Source organism: Chenopodium quinoa, unplaced genomic scaffold (assembly GCF_001683475.1).
Source record: "Chenopodium quinoa cultivar QQ74 unplaced genomic scaffold, ASM168347v1, whole genome shotgun sequence".
In the NCBI taxonomy this organism is placed as follows: Eukaryota; Viridiplantae; Streptophyta; class Magnoliopsida; order Caryophyllales; family Amaranthaceae; genus Chenopodium; species Chenopodium quinoa.
The window spans coordinates 2,138,969-2,162,025 of NW_018742815.1; the positions used below are offsets into that span (position 1 = coordinate 2,138,969).

At 32.3% G+C, this 23,057-nt stretch overlaps 1 pseudogene; it reads left to right on the top strand.

Moving 5' to 3' along the window:
• Positions 1-482: 482 nt before the first annotated feature.
• LOC110725710 lies at positions 483-19,257 on the top strand (annotated as a pseudogene).
• The last annotated feature ends 3,800 nt before the right edge of the window (positions 19,258-23,057 follow it).

Below are 23,057 nucleotides of genomic sequence, written 5' to 3' on the forward strand. Positions count from 1 at the left end.
GGTGTGCTAGACTGCTAGTTTAGCATGTAAGGCTCCAGATAATTATTACTGGTGAAAATTGAAAATTGAAAGTTGTGCAATGTATTCCACAGGTTATTGACTCATAAATTTCCAACACTCTTTTGGTGGATTACAAATTTTCAAAACATCTCTTGATTGATGGCTTATTTATTTCCAAAACATTCACTTGTTCAGGGTCCAAAAAGATAATATTTTTTTTAAAAAAAGTAAAAATAATTATCTTTATCTATTTTTAAGATAATCTTTTTTAGCGAATACAATAAAGATTTTATAAAGATAATAGTATTTGGTGAAGATAGAGATAATAACCCGGTACTGCGGTGCATCTTTATTATATCAACATGTTGTAAAAGTAGAAATAGTTGTAAACCAATGCAAAGTAGAGGACTATATAAATTATATGCAAGTAACCTGGCCTAAACTATATTATACAGATCGAGTTGATTAATTACAAAAAGTTCCCTTTGGTATTTTCTTGTTCCTTTAAGGGTATTATTAATCGATTGATAATAATGGGAAAATCAAAATCACTAGGAGAATGGCCGGTAATCGGAATCGATCTTGGTACAACTTACTCTTGTGTTGCAGTTTGGCGTCATGATCGTGTTGAAATTATAACCAATGATCAGGGTAATCGTACGACACCGTCTTGGGTCGCTTTTACAGATACTGAGATGTTTACTGGTGAAGCTGCTAAGAATCAAGCTTCTTTCAATTCCACCAATACTATTTTCGGTTTGTTCCTTTCTCTATCCAGCTTCTCAATTAATAGTCACGTTGATATTGTATTTTTTTTTTTTTATTAAAGTACGTATTTTAATTTTGCAATATGATTACTAAAAAAGTGGCCGGCTAATAATAATGTAAGATCTTTATTTGGATTAGCAAAATTCAACTAACTTTGCTCAATTATAAAAGTTATTCTGTCAAAACAAATTCAACTCTAAGTTTTTTCTAAGTATTAGTGACTTTTAACAGATGCAAAGAGGCTTATTGGTAAAAGATTCAGTGATGAAACTGTAAAAAACGATATGAAGCTATGGCCTTTCAAAGTTATAGATGAAGAAGACACGCCGATGATTAAGGTCAGTCATAAAGATAAAGAGAAGGTATTCAAACCCGAGGAGATATCTTCAATGGTCCTAATAAAGATGAAAGAAATCGCCGAGGAGTTCCTTGGCACACCGGTTAAGAATGCTATTGTCACAGTTCCGGCATACTTCAATAATTCCCAGCGTGAGGCAACCATCGAGGCTGGCAACATTGCAGGACTTAATGTGGTTCGTATCATCAACGAGCCAACAGCTGCTGCCATGGCTTATGGTCTCGACACAAAGGCTACTAGTAGATTCAGCCGCGCAATCAATGTTCTAATATTCGACCTTGGTGGTGGGACATTTGATGTTTCTTTAGTAGCCATCAAGAAGGGTGAATTTACTGTAAAAGCTGTAAGCGGCGACACCCACCTAGGGGGAGGAGACTTCGATAACAGAATTTTGAGTCACTTGGTCAAGGAGTTTGAAAGGAAGCACCAAAAAGACATCAGTGAGAATCCTCGAGCTCTTGGAAGATTAAGAAATGCTGCTGAGAGAGCGAAGAGGACCCTATCCTCTGCTCCTCAAACTACAATCGACATCGATTGCCTCTTCGAGGGCATTGATTTTAGAGCAACCTTAACCCGTGCTAATTTCGAGAAGATGAATATGGACTTGTTCATAAAATGTATTGAAACAGTTAAAAATTGTCTAGACGATGCTAAGGTGAAAAAGGAAGATGTTGATGACATCGTCCTTGTCGGGGGGTCAACCCGCATCCCAAAGGTTCAGGAGTTGTTACAGAGCTTCTTCGACGGAAAGGTGTTCTGTAAAAGCTTGAATCCGGATGAGGCCGTTGCATATGGAGCAGCTGTACATGCCGCGATTCTGAGTGGTGTTGGTAAAGAATTGGTTCTAGTAGATGTCATACCTTTGTCTCTTGGTATAAAGGTCCTCGAACAAAATAACCGTGATTTCAATGTTTTTTTCCCGAAGAATACTACCATCCCAGCCATGAAAATAAAACAGGGTTGTGAAACTGTAAGAGACAACCAAACAAGAGTAGATATCGTAGTGTACGAGGGCGAAAAAAGCTTAGTTAAAGATAACCATTTCTTGGGTATGTTTACAATTTCAGATCTTCCACCCTTACCAAAAGGGGAAATAAAGTTGGATATATATTTCAATATTGATGTTAATGGCATTCTTACTGTGTCTGCAACGGAAACTCGAACAAAGCAAAAGAAGCAAATCACCATTCTCAATCATCAAAGGTGGACTACTGATACTCATACTATTGGCAACATGATGGAACAAGTAAAGGATGATTTTTTGGGAGGATTTTTGAAAAGAATTATTTCAAAGTTTTCGTTTTGGAAGAATAACAACTGATGAACAAAAGGCAGGATGCCATTCAATAAACACCACTATTGTTTTGCTTTTGTGTAACATCACTATTAATTCTATGACATTATCAATTCATATTGCTTCATCTACACTATACTTAGGGCATGTTCGCAATTACTTAATTTCTTTCTCTCATAAAATATTCAATTCAGTTCAGTTCCAATCAGTTCAACTCAGTTCAGTAAATGTGAACAAGCCCTTAGTGTCCCTCTCTTGCCGTGCAAACAATAATGTTTTGTTTGAAATAAAATACACTTAAATATTAGGTATGTATTCACTCAAGATCGCAACTTGAGCAAGCAATTTATAATGTCTCCAAATACACATATTGACATATACACTAACATTCAATCAAACTTTTTTTTTTTTACCAGCTTTTCCTTGCTTAGCTTGTAAAGTAGTGGTAACTGGTAAGAGGGTAAAGCCTTTAGCCTTGGTACAATTGTTTAATCAAGGGAGCTGATTGAATATACTTTTGTGTGAAAGTCATTTGATTGGTACCTAGCTATTTTACACAATTAGTTATCAATCAACAATTTTTTAACAAATATTATTGTAAACCTTTACCATGGTAACTAAAACATTTGATTGGTAACTATTTACACAAATAATCATTGATCAAAATTTTTTGTACCATATTATTGTTTAAAGATTTTACACAAATATTTTTTATTGAATATACTACACTTAAAATCAAGTCCATTGAATAATGAATACACAACTTATAAAAACCTAAGTCACCCATCTGGCCTATCTATCTCTCCCTCTCACCAATTTCTACCTACCAAATAATTTTGTCAATAATTCTTTTTTAATTTTTAAAAATGTAATGTTAAAAGGCTAAGATGAAACAACTAACATCATCAACGATTCAGATTAATATATATTTACCATAGTTGATGACTATACTAGAAGCTTAATTACTTTTGTTATTTGATTGGGTCCAAGTTTTGACTCACTAACTAACAATTTTTATGTCACTTAGGTTAATTAATTAGTTAAGTTTCATAATGAAATTCCATTTTAAATTCGTATTATATGTTTTTGAAAGGAAAGGGGGGTTATCTATTATGTTTAGTTGGAAGTAATTTAACTTCTACCATGACAAGTTTAAGTACTTCTTCAACCACAACTAGTTGATTTCAATCTAGTTTATTTCAAAGCTACAATCGATTAATAAATCAATATTTTTATTTATTTCTTAGCTCCCTCAATTGCGTTGATACAGATTGTACATTGCATAATATATATATGCTCCTGCAATAACATCAATAATGTCGATTAATCCATGATCACACCATATATTATTGTAGGTGTTTTTCCCACATTAAAGAATGTAGATGAAATAATCAATCAATAACTATATACTAAAGGCGAATAAAAAATGACACGTGGCAAAATCTGGTTAAATAATTTCCCTCCACTTTTTTTTTCCCTTTTTTGTCAGATTATCTTAGGCAATTTTAATATACTCAAATATTTTCTTTCCTACTTAAACATAATCTTTCCATCCCAAATTCAATAAAATATTTTTGTAACAACTTATAGAAAATTTAAGCAAAATAATATTATTTAAAAAGATATGCATAATTTTTAATATAATTAGCAGAATATCGAATTTTTTCATACTTAATATAAAAAAAATCATAAAAAAGATGTTGAAATAAAAATATTTATAAATTTTAGTAAATCCGTGCATTGCATGGGACTATAAGCTAGTTCACTATAAGCTCAAAGAGTTATCCCTTTTTTATTTTATTTTTTGGAAAAGATAAAGAGTTATCCCTCCATTGCCTAATTCGGCCCAGCTTGTATATAACCTAAATTCAATTTCCCCCCCCCCCATCGAACACGGGTCTTTACTACCAAGTATAGTCTCAATCATCACTACACCAACAACCAATTGGTGGGCTAATATATAATTTAAATTGCCTTCGGCCAACGCATAGTCATGCTTTGAATTAGCTCGCTTGCCCTAATGGAGATAATCCACTGTACTAACAAATAAAGAACCTAATCAATAATAATGCTCGTCAAAATAAGCTAGTCATTCTTGATTAGTTGATTAATTTGCAAATGGAGAAACTTTTTTTCCCTATAGAGTTCAAATTCTTTAAAGAAGAAAAAATAAAAATCAATCATGAATAATTATTTTAGATTAAATATGTAAAATAACAATAAAAGAAAATTAAGAATATTACTTGCAAATTAAAAAAATAAATAAATAAATAAAATTGATCACCAATGCTTAATTGAATAATTGCTCACTGTACTATAATTAAAATTTAATTCTAAAACTAATATCCTTTCTTATACACATATCAATACTTTATATATACATACACAAAGTACCTAAATTAAATCGATCAACAAATAGATGAAACTGCATATTCTAAAAATAAACTTTTTCAAGAAATATTAAAAATTACAACGTTTACATTAAAGATTCCACTAATTCTATTTGCAAGAAATACTCTCCATAACAACTCTAAAATGACGTGGTTCACAAGGAATTTGTAGAACACCTTGTTGATGATACCCGAACTCTTTGGCGGAAACGCGTAACAATTCAACGATACAAGGATGATTCATCCAACCAAGAGGCACCATAAATCTCTCTTTTTCTTCCTCACTTTTCCCTACCAAAATAGGCACGTACCCTCTTTTTTTAGCTTGATTATGTCTTTGATGTTTGCTCTTCTCTTCATCCTCACAACATGATGATAATCTTGAGTATCGAGGAGGCGGCGGAGATTGTTCCTTCTTCCTTACTATCTTTCCGATCAAACCCTTCATTATTATTATTATTATTATTATTATTATTATTGTGGATTAACAATAATATTGAAACTTGAAAGAGAGAGTAATTACGAAGTATGTGTTTACTTTTTTGGTTCCTTGAATAATAATGCAATTATTACATGTATATTTATAGTGGCTCTAAATTAGATAATTTTTTATTGGATAGTCAGTTGTAGTTTTCTTGAATTAGTGGACACGTGTAGGTTAAAAGTTAATTAGTTTGAGAATATATTTGAGTCAAAGATATAGAGCGGTGAAATACAGTCAACAAAATCTATGAAGCCAATCAAAAGACAAGTAGGGTTGCTAGAAATAGAAACTTCTAATTTGAATTCGTTATACTACTAATGGTGTATTAGCATAAATATAATAAACGATCAAAAGGTATAATTCTATTGAGGAAATAAATTATGAGCCATGAGTTCTAAATTAGAGCATTTATTGATAAATAATTTCGAGTTTTATTTTGTTGTATATAATCCCAACCCAAAAGATGCACTAGAAGTCGATCTCGACATAATAAAAAAAAATAATAAAAATTGTTGACATTAGTTATTCTTAAATATTCTTTATTCCAAGATGTTAAAATTCTATCTTAAATGAGGTTGAACAAGTATTTTAGGAATTTTGCTCGTTTGAAAATTTTCTCTTGTTTCCCCCTCTAGTGAGTCTTATACTATAGATATAAACAGATTATCTCGTTTTTTTTTTTTGTGGAAATATTGTTTTGTTTTATTTTTGACGGGAATATATATTTATTTATTTTTTAATTATAATTACGGAGTAATAGCAAATTTACTGATAATATTGTTAACAATGTAAACATTATCCTGCCCTCCAAAAAAAATGTAAACATTATCCAATGCTACAAATTTATAATTGAGCTTGTAATCTGTAAATAATGGTGAATATCAAGTAAATTAATTGGCAAAGTTTCAGGGACTATTTAAGATTCAAGAACTCAAGGTGTACATAAAATCTTAATGTGTCAATTAGCTTAATTAATTATTTAAATTTTTATGAGTTTTAATTGAAATTTCATAATGAAATAGCAATTATGTTTAGGTTTTGTTGTTGTTGGAGAATACCCTTGCAAGTAGGGGGGAAATTGGGAATCCTACGTACTTGGGGTAAGACATTGAGTATCGAACCTCTTACACAGGGATGAAAGGAGAGCTTTCAACCAACTTGGCTAACCTTGATTCTCATGAAATAACACCAATTATGTCTAGTTGGAAGTAACTATATATATGTAACAAATTGATCGTACATATTTGTGTAGTGTCACGCTGTCACAACAAGTTAAATTCCTTCGGCCATGACTAGTTGATTCAATTCGACCAGGAATATTTCAAAGCAACAACCGATCAATGTTTTCATTGTATATCCCCTCATCAAATTTTATGTTGCATAAGCGAGTCATACTATGACTAATTCAGGTGTATTCCCATATTGAAGAATGTAATTGAAATAACTTTGCCTTTTTTTTTCTTTTTCTTTTTTTTTTAAATAACTCTCCTTTGAGCTTGTATATATTAAATCTAAATTCTCCCCCATTCGAATCCTGTGTTTAATTAAATTAAAGTTGCCTTTGGACTACGCAATTACACATATTCATGCTTTCGATTAGCTTGCCCTAATAATAGAGATCGATAATCACTAACAAATAAAGAAGCTAATGAATAATAATGCTCCTCAAAATAAGCTAATCATTGTTCTTAGTTAATTTTTATTATTATTTTTTTGATAAATTACTTTGTTAATTAATTTGTAAACTTTGGGACCTTTTTCCAAAGTAAAAATATATAAAAGAGCACTTGACCAAATAAGAAATATAAGATAAAAATTAAATCAAAGAAAATTTAAAAAATTACTTGTAAATAATAAAAGAAAAGTTATAACCAAGCAATAATCACTGTATCGATCTTATAGTACTGATTAAAATTCAATCTATATACTATAACACTTTCTTATACATATATCAATAATCTATATACACAAAGTACCTAAATAAAAAAAATAAACGAATAACAATATACATCTTCTTGAACTAATTTTAAGGTAACAAAGAAAATTACGGTAAAAATCATAGCGTTTACATTAAAGATTCCTTAATTTCTATTTGCAAGAAATACTCTCCATAACAACTCTAAAATGTTGCGGTTCACAAGAAATTTGTAGAACACCTTGTTGATGATACCCGAACTCATTGGCTGAAACGCGTAACAATTCAACAATACAAGGATGGTTCATCCAACCAAGAGGCACCATAAATCTTTCTTCTTCCTCCTCACTTTTCCCTACCATAATAGGCACGTACCCTTTCTTTTTAGCCACTTTATCATGTCTATGATGTTTGTTCTTCACTTCATCCTCACAACATGATGACAATCTTGAGTATGGATGCGGCGAACACGATGAAGATTGCTCCTTCTTCCTTACTATCTTTCCGATCAAACCCTTCATTATTATTGTTGTTGTGGATTAACAATAATTATGAAGGAGAGAAAGTAATTATGCAATAATGTGTTTTTTAGGTTGCTTAATTGAATAATAATGCAAGTATGTACATGTATTATTTATAGTGGTTTTAGATATGTATCTATCTCCTTATTGGATAGTGGGTTGTCGTTTCCTTGTATTAGTGGACACGTGTGGGTTAGTTACAAGTTCAAAAAGATATTTGAGTCAAAGATCGATAGAGCATTGAAGCATAGTCAACAAAATTCTACTGAAGGCAATCAAAAGTTAAGGGTATTTCAGTTGCTAAAAATAGAATACAAAGGCCAAAAGTTTTTCATCAAGTAATTAGCCAATCAAATTGTAATGCTTGTCAAAATTAGCTAATCAATAGGTCTAGACTACAATGAGACATTTTCTGCAGTAGCAAAAGTGGTGACAATTCGAACTTTTCTTGCAGTAGCGGCGGTGAAAAATTGGGAAGTCCATCAAATGGACGTTCATAATGCATTTCTTCATGGTGACTTAGAAGAAGAGGTATATATGAAAATTCCCCCTGGTTTTAAGAAAGACAATACTGACAAAGTTTGCAAGATGTAGAAATCGTTGTACGGGCTTAAACAAGCTCCTAGATGCTGGTTTGCAAAGCTTGCTACAGCTTTGAAAAGTTATGGCTTTAAACACTCATATTATGATTATTCCTTATTTACTTTGACAAAGGGTAAAATGCAACTTAATGTGTTAGTATATGTAGATGATTTAATCATTGCAGGCAACGATAAAAATGCTATGCTCAGTTTTAAATCATATATGGGAAACTGTTTTAAGATGAAAGATCTTAAAGTGTTGAAATATTTTTTGGGGCTAGAGGTAGCCCGGAATAAACAGGGAATTTTTATTTGTCAGAGGAAGTATGCAGTGGATATTATTGCAGAGACCGGTTTACTTGATGCTAAACCTGCAGAGTTCCCTATGGAACAAAATCACAAGTTAGCTTTATCTCAGGGAGAGTATTTTCATGATATTGAGGAATATCGTCGCCTCATAGGTAGACTGATTCATTTGTCTGTTACGAGACCTGATTTAGCATATTCTGTGCACATTTTATCACAGTTTATGCAAAATCCCTGGATTGATCATTGGGAAGCAGCTCTGCGAGTTGTTAGATATTTGAAGAAGAGTCCGGGACAAGAAATTTTATTGAGATCTTATACTGCTTTACAATTGGAAGATTGGTGTGATTCAGATTGGGCAGGTTGTCCTCTCTCCAGACGATCCTTGAGTGGTTGGTTTGTGCTTCTTGGTTTGTCCCTAGTGTCATGGAAGACCAAGAAGCAGCCTACTGTTGCTCTTTCTTCATCGGAAGCAGAATATCGTTGTATGAATGCAACGACTTGTGAATCAAAGTGGTTGAAGCGAATTCTTGGTGACTTCGGTGTTAAACATGAGAATGAGATGCACCTTTATTGTGATAGTCAGTCTGCGTTATATATTGCGCAGAATCCAGTGTTTCATGAACGAACAAAACATATCGAGTCAGCTTGTCATTTGGTCCGGGATGCGATTACAGATGGGACAATTATACCTCTGTATGTTCCTATGACGGTTCAGTTGGCTGACATTTTTACAAAGGCTTTGGTCAAAGCTAAGTTCGAGTTTCTACTTCGCAAGTTGGGCATTTGTGACCTGTATGCTCCAACTTGAGGGGGGTTTTGGGATATATTTTAGGAAACAAGATAATTGTGAATATTGTAAAAATATATCCTAGAGAATATTGTGAGCTATTTTAGGTTATTTGGTCTTGCCCTCCAAGGATACCTAATATATAAATGTACTGTATGTGGCCATTGTGATGAATGAGAAATACGTTTACAGAGAATTATACATTGAGATTAATTTATCAATTTGCAAACGGATGAACTTTTTTTTTCCTATAGAGTTCAAATTCTTCAAAGAAGAAAAAGTAAAAATCAATTATGAATAATTAGTTTAACTTCAATATGTAAAATAAAAATCAAAGAAAATCAAGAATATATTAGTTGCAAATAAAAAAAACATAAAATAAAATTGATCACCAATGCTTAATTGAATAATTGCTCACTGTATTATAAGTAAAACCTATACTTAGTATTTAAAAACACAAACCACACATTACTCATGTGTCACATGTCACCACAAATCACTCATATGTCACATGTCAACACAAATCACTCAACCTTCTTTATCAAAAAATAAAGTTTATGTCTTTATGCATTCTGTAACTTGCAAATTTAAGTAAGAAAATTAAGTGATTCAACTACACCAAAATAAAGTCGTAATCTTTCACCTCCTAAACTTTTTTTTTTGATCGACACAGACTTTCATCTCCTAAACTTAAAATAAAGTAATAGTAAAAAAAAGTTGAGCTAATTAGTCCGCATTATTTAAACATATAAAGTACAATAAAACAATGCTGACTCATATATAGCACAAATAAGTAACACATTACAAGGAAAATATTCTAAATAATAACCCGTGCATGGAACGGGCCAGAAGACTAGTTTAATTCTAAAACTTATACCCTTTCTTATACACATATCAATACTTTATATACACAAAGTACCTAAATTAAATCGATCAACAAATAGATGAAACGACATATTCTAAAAATAATTTTTTTTTCAAGAAATATTAAAGATTACAGCGTTTACATTAAAGATTCCACTAACTCTACTTGCAAGAAATACTCTCCATAACAACTCTAAAATGACGTGGTTCACAAGGAATTTGTAGAACACCTTGTTGATGATACCCGAACTCTTTGGCGGAAACGCGTAACAATTCAACGATACAAGGATGATTCATCCAACCAAGAGGCACCATAAATCTCTCTTCTTCTTCCTCATTTTTCCCTACCAAAATAGGCACGTACCCTTTCTTTTTAGCCACTTTATCATGTCTTTGATGTTTGTTCTTCATTTCATCCTCACAACATGATGACAATCTTGAGTATGGATGCGGCGAACACGATGAAGATTGCTCCTTCTTCCTTACTATCTTTCCGATCAAACCCTTCATTATTATCGTTGTTGTAGATTAACAATAATTATGAAGGAGAGAAAGTAATTATGCGAGCGATAATGTGTTTTTTTAGGTTGCTTAATTGAATAATAATGCAAGTATGTACATGTATTATTTATAGTGGTTTTAGATATGTATATCCTTATTGGATATAGTTGGTTGTTGTTTTCTTGTATTAGTGGACACGTATGGGTTAGTTACAAGTTCAAAAAGATATTTAAGTCAAAGATTGGGCATTGAAACATAGTCAACAAAATTCTACTGAAGCCAAGCAAAGACAAACTTTTAAATAAAACGGATGTTCAGTAAATAGAATACAAAGGCCAAAAGTTATTCTGTAATTAGTTATCAGAAGAAGATGCAAATCATACAATGTTCCTCTTCAAATTCATAACAACCTTAAAGAACTTCAAAACTTTTCTGCTAATTACGTTAGTTGCAGATACTCAAATATTAGCTCAAAAAAACATGATTACGAAAAGGTGATCATTCTACAACTCTCAGCTAACATAAGTCAAAACCAAATTAAAGAAATCACACACATTTGAGATTGTATAAGAAGACCCATAAAATAATTTAGCTAACGAATGAAATTACCTTTAATTTGTCCACTAAATTACAGTTTTGACCTCTAAAAGTACATCTATAATTTAAATAGTAATCTAATGATTAATGATGATAATTTTTTCTAATCATTCATTTACTGTCTACTTTCTCTCTCTAGAAAGTGCATTCACTAACTTAAGCGTCGAAGGAACGTTCTTGGGTCAACCCCTGAGTTAACTTACTTTCTCGATCTTTCTTGCAAGCGTTGCTCTCAGACACCCTTGCAAGGGGAAGCTCGATTACGTTTGGACATTGAGTCTTGGACATCTTGTTACCTAAAATACTCTTACTCACTGAGGAGATCAAAGTTCTAATTTCAGAAACAGGTAGATGGATTTTAGAGGTGATCATTTGCGGGCTTGGGCGAGTCTTGGACATCTTGTTACCTAAAATACTCTTACTCACTGAGGAGATCAAAGTTCTAATTTCAGAAACAGGTAGATGGATTTTAGAGGTGATCATTTGCGGGCTTGGGCGGGTAGTGGGCTGGGTTTATGATTATTTTTTTGTCCAACGGGCTTCATGTATCAAACCCGAACCCTTTTATGCGGGCTTGATACTTTGTCCCAATTGGTCTAAGGTGCACCCTTGTGCAGTGCACCTTAGATAGGTGTAACAGAAGCCCAATTACATACAACCCAATTAAAAAAGGCCCTAAAACTAAAAAAAACACGGTAATTACAATAAACTCACTCACACCCAATACACACACCCACACCCAATACATGTAACGTACGTCACTTTCAAACTCAAAACTCTTCTTCTATATGATTTTCTCTCTCCTTTATTTCATTTTCTCTCACTAAAAAACTCAAAAACATCAATGGACATTAAAGAAGAGATGCAAAATCAAAAGGATCTTCCCTAAAAAAAGGCAATTTTTATGTAAATTTCACTTAAGTTTGTATGAGTTATATGATTATCACTTAATTTTGTTTGAAATTGTTCGAAACTCTATTGTTCGAAATTTTTTATTGGAATTGTCAAAAAAAAATAGTGAAATCAAACGGATACTTATGTTCACATTTTAAAGTTCATATGTTCATATTTTGAATCCATTTATAAACTTTCTGAAGTGCATATATTCACTTTCTGAAGTGCATATATTCACTTTCTAAATCCATATGTTCATATTTTTTTACGTATATGTTCACCTTCTGAAATGCTTAATTATGTTCATATGCATTCAAAAATGAACCAATGCATATGTTCATATTTTGAATGCATATGTTCATATATTTGAATGCTTATGTAAACATTCTGAAATCCATATATTCATATTTTTTTATGTATCGTATATGTTCACCTTGTGAAATGCTTATGTTCATGCGCATTCAAAAAATGAGCCAATAATGCATATGTTCATATTTTGAATACGTATATTCATTTTCTAATATGTGTATATTCATATTTTTAATGCATGTTCATATTTTTTTTAATACTTATAATGTGTATCTTTCATAATTATTTTATTTTTTATTTCTTCAATTTTCTTATGTTCATAATTAAAGGTCGTAAATTCAATTCAAATGAATTACATGTTCACAAACCTAATCGAATTGATCAAAATTCATTACAAAATCACCACATAATAAATCGAAATTCATACAAAGATCAAATTGATATAAATTTAACAAAATACAATTGCAATGGAATAAAACCTTAAAAAAAACTAAAATGAACACGTACAAAAATGAACATTATAAACAAAGTTATAAACAATTAGTATATTATAAATGAACATGATTTTCATATTCAAATAATTCAAATTCATTGTTTATAATAAAAATGTTCATTTTTTTGTAGTAAAATGTTCATGTTTCATGTACTAATGTTCATTTTGTAATAAATGTTCATTTTAAATTATTACATGTTCATTTTTCTTACATAAATTATACAAACATTCGATTATAGTTATTCCAACTCAAAAAATTGATTATATATCTTAAATATAATCCTGACTCATCATAGATAAAATAATTACTGATCTATGATGGATTAAGAATAAAAACAAAAAATATATATATAAAAAAAAGAAAAAAGAAAAGGAGGAGAGAGAAAATAAAATAAAACCCACTTTCTTCTCCATTAGTTCTCTCAAACTCAAAATCATTTCACAAAATGACGAAGGGATTCATTGTAATTATATCATCATTATTGCAAATTTTTGATCAAGAACAATCTTCAACAACATTCGTGGTTGGATTTGATGATTCAATTGAAATAAAAAAAAGGAAGGAGAAAAAACAGAGTTAAAGAAAATTATAATGGAATTTATGATCGAAAATTTTGATGAGAATTAGGAAAGAAAAGAGAAAAGATAGAATTGGGAAGAAGGAAACTAAAAATTTTAAAAAAGAAACAAGCTAATGCGGGAAAAACATTTTGTATGATTTGAGTTTGGGCTGCGTTTCATCCATAAACAAACTACTGCATTTCATGCTGTTGCACCTACATTAGGTGCAGGAGGTTATACCTAAGAATATGCCACTTTGTCCATGCCCGCTTACTAAATGGGCCGGGATTGCCCACGGGCTAACGGGCCTTAAATTTTTGTTTTATTTTTTATAACACTAATTAATCTATTTATTATTTACATGTGCTAAAATTATTTTGGTAGAGTTGTCTTAAAATTTTTTATTCACAAATAATGATAATAGAAATAAAAAACACACAAAATATGTCATAATATAAAATTAAAATAAATAATTGTAACCAATAAAAACTTATAGTTCACTATAGTCTCTCTGTATTGATTATTTTATTTTCTTAAATACACAAAGTATTATTTTTATTATTAAATATAACACTAGCTAAATACAAATTATTAAAATAGTATTATTATTATTATAAACGGGTCGGGCCGGCTAGACCACGACACATATTTTCTTGTCCATACCCGCCCATTTACATTAACGGGTCGGGCCTAGCGCGCCCAAATATCCAATTTTTTTCAAAAAGGTTGTCCAAGCCCACCTTTTTGCGGGCCGGGTTGGGCGGGCTTAGCGGGTCGTCCGATCCCGCCCATGAACAGCTCTATTGGATTTAATTACTTTTCTATCTTACACAATGCCCATCTGTCAAACGGGTCTAGGCCACACCTACCACGATTGTTCACTTTACAAGTTTAGAGGAGGTTCCATCCCAAAATCATATGGCAATGAAGGGAGTAACCCCTTAGCCTTATAAAGTGGACACAACTTTCTCTTTTCTTCTGTTTTATACTATTTTAATGCGGGACAACACTTTCACTCACATGTTGATCAACTCACATGTTGATCGGATTTTCTCATGGCTCAACACCATCACTTATAAGGTTTATACTAAAATAATCTCTATCCCCAATTGCACTAACTTTATCTTACAATGGCGCATCCGCGTTTTTTATGAAAAAAATACTCCCTCCGTCTCATTTGATAGTCACTTATGCCATTTTTGGTGACCCAAAATGTTGGTTACATTTGTTTTTTTCAAGTACCATTAATATTATTTTTTTTTACCAAAATTCTCTCCCATTTGTAAAAATATTTGTGCAAATTTAACTTTTCCGTGTAAATTTTACTTTCCCATGTACTTTAATTACTTTCTCTATTTACTTTTTTGCATACTCAATGTAAATTTACCTTTTCAATGTACTTATGCTACTTCTTATTTATGTTTATTAATTTCTGTAATTTTCTATCATAAGTGACTATCAAAAGGGGACGAGGGAATAACATTCTACTAATTTCGCATTATAAAAAAATATTTCATAAAACTACCCACTCAAGCATTTCCTTAACTTTGTGTCTATTTCAATGTATCAATTAAATGAACACGGAAAATTATACTCTCTCCTTTTTTAAATACTTGTTCCACTTTTCATTTTTGACCGTTTTTAAATACTTGTTTCATTTCTTTATTTACAAAGTTTTTACAATATTTAATTTAATTTTTTTCAATTAGTGGGACCCAATTTTTTTACATTTAGATTCTCTCCAATTTTTCCTAAAACTCCTAACTTGGAGAAATTGAGCAATTATTTAAAAATGGAGAGTCTAAATAGTGAAAAAGTGAAATGTATCAATTATTTTGAAATAGTAAAACTGACCTGGCAATCTTGACCCGACCTGAATGACCCGACCCGTAACCCGAAATCATTGACCCGAAAATGACCCGAACCTGAACTAACTCGACTCAACCCGAACCCGACCCGAAATAGAGTTGACCCGAACATGACCCGATGACCCGAAGTGACCCGACCCGAATGACCTGACCTGAAATCGACCCGAAACCTGAACTTGACCTGACTCGAAATGACCCGAAACCCGAAGTGACCTGACCCAATTTTAACCCAAATTGATTGACCCGAATCGACCCGACCCGTAGTGACCCGACCCGAATCCTAAGTGAATAGGGTGAAATAGTGAATTACTTAGTTTAGAGCCTCTTTATTTCCTACGTAATAGGCACTCATGTTTTTTTTAACGATTTTACTTAATTTTTCCAACTATTTTTAAAAAATGAATTTATTTTGGTGACCCGACACAAACTTGACCTGAATAGACCCGACCCGAATTGACTCTATCCGAATTTGACTCGACCATAAATTGACACGAAAATTGATTTTAAAAATTGACCCGATCCGAACAGACCTGACCCGAATTGACCCTACCCGAACTTGACCCGACCCGAAATTGATCCGAAGTGTTGACCCGATTTTGACCCAAAACCCGAATCGACCCGACTCGAACCCGACCCGAACATTTGCTGACCCGAACTGGACCCGACCTGAATTGATCCGACTCAAACCCGACCTGAATGACTTGTTTGGCAGGTCTAAGTAAAAGTATTCCCTTAAGTTATGAAAAGTTAAATGTATCACAAGTTCACAATCAAGGGTTGGTAAGAAAGGGAAGGGAAATTAACAAAAGTACAACACCTAAACGACGTCGTGTAAGTGTGTTGGACACTTGGACATAGAATAGAACTCATTTTGGCGCTAGTTCATTTATTTCACTGTTTACATCTTCATTTAGAAGCCAGACTGCCAGAGTATATTTGTGGTACTTCATCTTCCTTATCTTCGAATTGCAATTAACCCAAAATTACAAACTTGCGGCCTAATTAATACTGTATCTGCTAATAAGGTATGTTGTTTATCTAATTGCTTTTCTTTACATCATCTAATTTTGTCATACTTCAATTCTATATTTGTTTGATAGTTTGCTAGTAACTGCTTAGTTAGGGTTTTAGATTATCATTTTTTTTTTCCCTTCCAAAATCTTATCTTTTGCAAAATTGTATGTTGTTTATCTTTCTTTACGTCATTTGTCAATTGTCATAGTTCAGTTTTACTTGTTTGTTTGTTTGTTGTTAGTAACTGCTTAGTTAGTTTCTAATTTTGCAAAAAGTTCAATTTTTACCCTTAAATTCAGCATAATTTTGCAATGCTAACATCCTACTGTAAATTGGCGACTATAAATTTTATTCAACAATATTCTCCCCTTTTATTTTGTGTAGTTGCTGGTTTCGCAGCTGTCTTAATAAATGGGAGAAAAGGTAGGAGAATGGCCAGTTATCGGGATCGATCTTGGTACAACTTACTCTTGTGTTGCTGTTTGGCGCCATGATCGTGTTGAAATCATAACAAATGATCAGGGTAACCGTACCACACCATCTCGGGTTGCTTTCAATGACTCTGAACGCCTAATTGGTGAAGCTGCCCGGAACCAAGCTAAGCCTCGGTGAACGCCTCGAATACTATCTTTGGTTAATCCTTATTTCTCTTTTCCTGCTTATAATGTTTACTAATACAAGTATTTGGTTATGATTAAGTGTAAGGACTTAGTGATGAGCTTAAATAGATTACAAAATGTATGAGCAAACACGCATGCTTATCGTTGTATAAATAAGTATTGATACACGGATATCAGATGCTCTATCTAACAATATTCTGGTATAAGTGATATTGTCTTATAAAACTTTGTTTTCTTTTATTATTCATGTGCTGGGAGTTTTTGGTAGATATGAATTTTTTTACAAAAATTCTGTCCTATTGAGTATGGGATTGTATAATTCCTTAGATTCTTCTTTTTAATACCCTTTTAACAAAATTTTGGACATGATGATCAATGGCAGATGCAAAGAGGCTTATGGGTAGAAGATTCAGCGACGATACTGTACAAAACGACATGGGATTGTGGCCATTTAAGGTGAAACCTGGTACTTGTGCAGGAAAAGAAGATAAGCCAATGATTGTCGTCAACTATAAGGGTGAGGAGAAAACATTCACTCCTGAGGAGGTATCTGCAGCGGTGCTAATGAAGATGAAAGATATTGCTAAGGCTTTCCTAGGAGCACCAATCAAGAATGCTGTTATCACTGTCCCTGCTTACTTTAATGATGCTCAGCGTCAGGCTACTAAAGATGCTGGTGCCATTGCAGGGCTGAATGTTGTTCGTATTATCAACGAGCCAACGGCTGCTGCCATGGCTTATGGTCTTGACAAGAAGGGCACTTGTAGCAGTGCCAATGCCAAAAATGTCTTAATATTTGACCTTGGTGGTGGCACATTTGATGTTTCCTTGGTTGCTATTAAGAAGGGTGAAATTAAAGTCAAAGCGGTAAATGGGGACACCCATCTTGGCGGAGGAGACTTTGATAACAGAATGGTAAGTGATCTTGTGGAGGAGTTCAGGAAGAAACACAAAAAAGATATCAGTGATAATCCTAGGGCGCTTGGAAGATTGAGAGCTGCTTCTGAGAGAGCAAAAAGGCAACTTTCCTCAACTACCCAAACAACTGTTGTAGTTGATTGTCTTTTTGATGGAATTGATTTTATGTCAACTATAACTCGTGCACGTTTTGAGAAGCTGAATTTGGATTTGTTTCAAAAGTGTGTTGAAATTGTTGAGAATTGCTTAATTGATGCCAATGTGAAAAGGCATGAGGTTCATGATGTGGTTCTTGTTGGTGGATCAACTCGAATAGCAAAGGTTCAGCAGTTGTTGCAAACCTTCTTTGACGGAAAGGAGCTCTGCCAAAGCGTGAACCCAGATGAGGCTGTTGCTTATGGCGCAGCTGTCCATGCTGCTGTGTTGAGTGGGGTGGGTAAAAGTAATAAGGATATCGTTCTTGTGGATGTCACACCTTTATCAATTGGTCTTAAAATTTTTTATGGGGATATGGTTGTTCAGTTTCCAAGGAATACAATCATTCCTGTGAAGAAATTTTCGAGTTGGAAAACTGCAACTGACTATGAAACAAGTTTAAAATTTAAAATTTATGAGGGTGAGAGATCCATTGCCAAAGACAACAATTTCTTGGGCGAGTTCCGTATGTCAGGCTATCCTTCTGCACCCAAAGGTGCCATAAAGTTTGATGTCTGCTGTGATATTGATGTTGATGGCATTCTTACCATATCAGCAGTGGAAACAAGCACAGGAATCAATAACCAAATCACCATCCTCAATCACCAGGGGCGGCTTTCAAAGGAGGACATAGAGAGGATGACAGGAGAGGCTGAAGAATACAAGGCTCAAGAGGAGTACTGGGAAGATAAAGAAAGTTGTAACTGAGGTTGTATGTCACTAAGAAGGTCAACCATGCATACATTTTAATTGCTGGATGGGTTTCTGATGTTATCAACTCTTTTAAGTTTGAGAAAGTGGAAGATTCGGAAGGAATGGCAAGGCTGTATATTCCAGTTTTAATATGTTTGGATATCTTCTGACTATTTTGCTTGACAGCATTGCTTGATTTTTCAGGTAGAATATTGTTATCTGTCATTTCAACTTCCGACTATTTTGCTAGACAACATTACTTGGGTCTCCTTAGTATGCTGTTATCTCACTTTCCTATTGCTTGGTGTGATTTTAATTCATATGCTACGTCGAATTTGATAGAAATTTTACAAATTTTGAGCTTTAATTGCTAGTTTAGTCAGGTTACTCTGCTTTAATAATTACATTATACTTAATACTCGTATTAGGACCGTGTTAGGCTTGCTGGCCAAAGTTGACCTGCAATAGTTCTTTGTACATCAAAATGACATTTTCTTCTTCATGACTAGAGTTTAGCACTGCATTGCATTTCTTGCTTCTCTTAAAGACCTTTAATTACCTTCATTAGTACTGTTTTAAGTTGATCAGGTATCCTATGAAATAATAGAACATGAAATGGTAGATAAAGTCAGACCATTTTTGGCATTGATGACTACCAACTTGTTATGCAGTTATGCTTGCACCAGGCCTTAATAAATGAAATATGTCGAACTGACTGTTCCTTGAATCACATTACCTGTAGAATTTTTAGTTAAGTTAGTTTGACATTGGATAGTGTTAAACCTAGCAAATTACGCACTTATTAAAGCATTTAGTACTTCACAATAGTTTGATAGGCACAAGCAAATAAATATTGTTTTGATTGTTAATCCTTACTTGGCTGTTTGAACAGGGGCCTAGCTAAGTAAAATACTATTTTATTAAAGAAAAAAATATTATAATATAACTCACAAATAAAGAACTCACGGTGGAGTGATGATATTTTAGGAGAGTTGTCTAGATTTTGCTTGAATAATGTTGCAAGTAGACTATATTCTAGAAAAATCAAGAGTATTGTTTTAGCAGGCATGTTTGTTTATGATTGGCCAAAGAAAGAAGAGCTTACATGGGGATGAAGGTACTTGAAACAATTGAACCTTGTGGAAATGATATATATAAGACTGACTATCAAGACCTCAAGCAGCAGATCCTTGCCATGACTTTGGGGTTATTGAGCACAAGAAATTAGAGAGAACAAGGAGCTTGATGATAGAAAATTAGGCAGTTCCCAGTTTAGAAAACAATATTTTTCAGAAAAAAAAAAAAAAAAAAAAAAATTCAGAAAACAATACAGAAAAGTAAAGTTCTACTCCCTTTGTTTCGAAATGACAAAAGACAAAGGGAGTATTTCAAATTTGTTTAGAGTGATTATATATAAGGGTGCTTCTTTAATTTCTCAAACTTAATTGAAATATTGAAGAAAATTTAACTATTAAACAATAACAAAGTATGTAATTAAAAATTAAAAAATCCTTGAATTTGGGAATTTGCTATTTAATTGCTACTTATTTTAATTTTTCGAATCAAAATATTACTAATTATAATGAAAATTAAATGTGATTATGTTGAAATAAACATTATAATATTCATCCCTCATTCCAATAATAGTTCAAGAATAACTTCTTCTCAACCCTATAGCCACAAATCTATTAGGGTTGTATTTCTTGATACCTTCGTTCCACACAAAACTCACTGCATTCTTAAATGAAGGATCTGATATCCCATTTTTGCAACTTATATTCAAATTTAGATCAATTTTGGAGCTACACACTATCACCATATACAAAACAACCTTCTCTGGTTTTCAAAGATACCGTTCCAACTCCACCATCAACCCATTCTCTATGAGTTGCCCATATAATAGTGAGTAATTTGTCTACCCCTTGATGAGCGACCACCAAGCCTGGAAGATCAAAAGGCACTAACATAACCGCCTTATCAATAAGACTTGTTGATCCCGCACTTTTTATCTGACTCAGAGATGGGTCTGTCAAAATGAGCCTAAATATAGACTGAATATAAAAATCATTCATAGTTTGATGAGATCCTAACATTGTCAATGCTTGGTTATATTTCGAGACAAAAAATGTCGTGTTTCCATTCTCTTTAGCTAAAGAAACTAGATGGGAATTATATTCAACTGGAATAGGGGTTATCCAGTTTGAAATAGATTTTACTAATTATGTTTGAATGTCATAATCACCAGATCTACCAAAAAGTACGATACATATAAAATTGCTTGAAGTGAGGCATACTCCTGACAAAATAATCATTTGAAATGTCATTGAAAACTATTAATCAAAACAATACTAATCCATTTATTTTTCCATTGATATGTGAATATGCATAAGAACAATTTTTTTAATATATCAGTTTTCATACCTAGAATCTAGTTTTGATCAGTATTCTAAATAAATACGGCTTAAAACACATTCTCATATTTTTCACCTCTAATTATTATTCAAAAGTACGAAATAGTTGTACATGCACAAAGAGGGCGCATGTTAAAAGCTTAATTATATGTAAAGACTTACCTTTAAGAAACTCTGTTCTAAGTATTAGTGGAAACTCCAGTATAATTTCATCGCCATTAACCCAACTATTAGATATGTTTAGAAAACTACCTGGCCAACAAAAGAAAACATTTGAGCAGGAAATAAAAAGTATGTTTCCCTTTCTTTGATGTACTCCATTCAAAAGTCAGTCTCCCCTTTCTTTGATGTAATTCATGATTTTGCATTATCTAATACTTCCTCCGTTACGCATTATGTGCAACATTTTTCATTTTGGAATGTTACAAGTTATGTGCAACAAAAAAAAAGTTTTCTTATATAGTAAATTTTTTGAGTAAATTTACTCAAAAACCCTTACTTTAATCCAATTAACACATTAACTACATGTTATTAACTTATTAACCTAACTTAATTAACCCTCAATTATAACATTAACACATGGATTTTAAAAATGTTTATCCTATTTTTACGCTAAAAAAAATGTTTATCCTATTTTTGAAAATATATATATCTTGAAGATATAATTAAGTACAACTCATTTTAATGGATAAATACATAATTTTTTTTTTTTTATTATTATTATTATTATTATTATTATTTTTTTTTATTTATAAATGAGATTATATTATCTCATTTCTTACATAATTCTTTCTGTGAAAAATTATCTACAATGGTTTAAAATATCTTAGATATTGGTATATTAGTTAGGAAAATCATATTTTCTTAATATCATAATTGATAGTGTTAATTTTATTGTACGGAGTAGATAGACTCGAGATGAAACAAACTCACCCAATATTAAAGTAAAGTACGGGTATGTTCATATTTACTTAATTTCAATTCAGTTCAGTTCAGCTCTTAATTTCCCTCTCTCATAAAATATTCATTTCAGCTTAGTTCAGTTCAACTCCAATCAGTTCAGTTCAGTTCATCTCTAATCAGTTTAGTTCAATTCAGTTCAGCTCAGTTCATTAAATATGAACAGGCCCTAAGAGAGTGAAAAGATGAAGCTTACTAGAGTTAGCCCGAGAGATTATAGACATACATTTTGTATACTTTTAGTTCAATGTCAAGAATAATTTGGTACTCTTAAATAGTGCTACGAGTTAGCGCGAGTGATTATAAACATACGTCCAATATACATATACTTTTAATTCAATGTCAAGGGTACTTTGATTCTTTTAAATAGTATTACTAAATTCAAACTTAAAGCTTACTAGCATTATTATTGTATCGTTGTGTCACTTCCCTCAATCATGCACCATTGAAGTTGACATCCTAGAAATATCACAGTCTTCTTCTTTCTTTGCTTGATAGAAATGGTTTCTTAAATTCCTATCTAATGGCGAGTTTTACTTTTTACCCCTTTAGATCGAGATTGATAAAATAAATAAAGTAATGTGTTTATTGAATACCTATGCCCATTACCTATATACGAAGTATTTACGTAGTAGTTGAAGATGAGCTTGAAAGAAATGACCGGAAGATTTTAGAAATTCCTCATTCATTATTGATCCATAATATTCTATTCACGTACTAATAATGAATGTTTTTTTAAACATTAAGCAGCA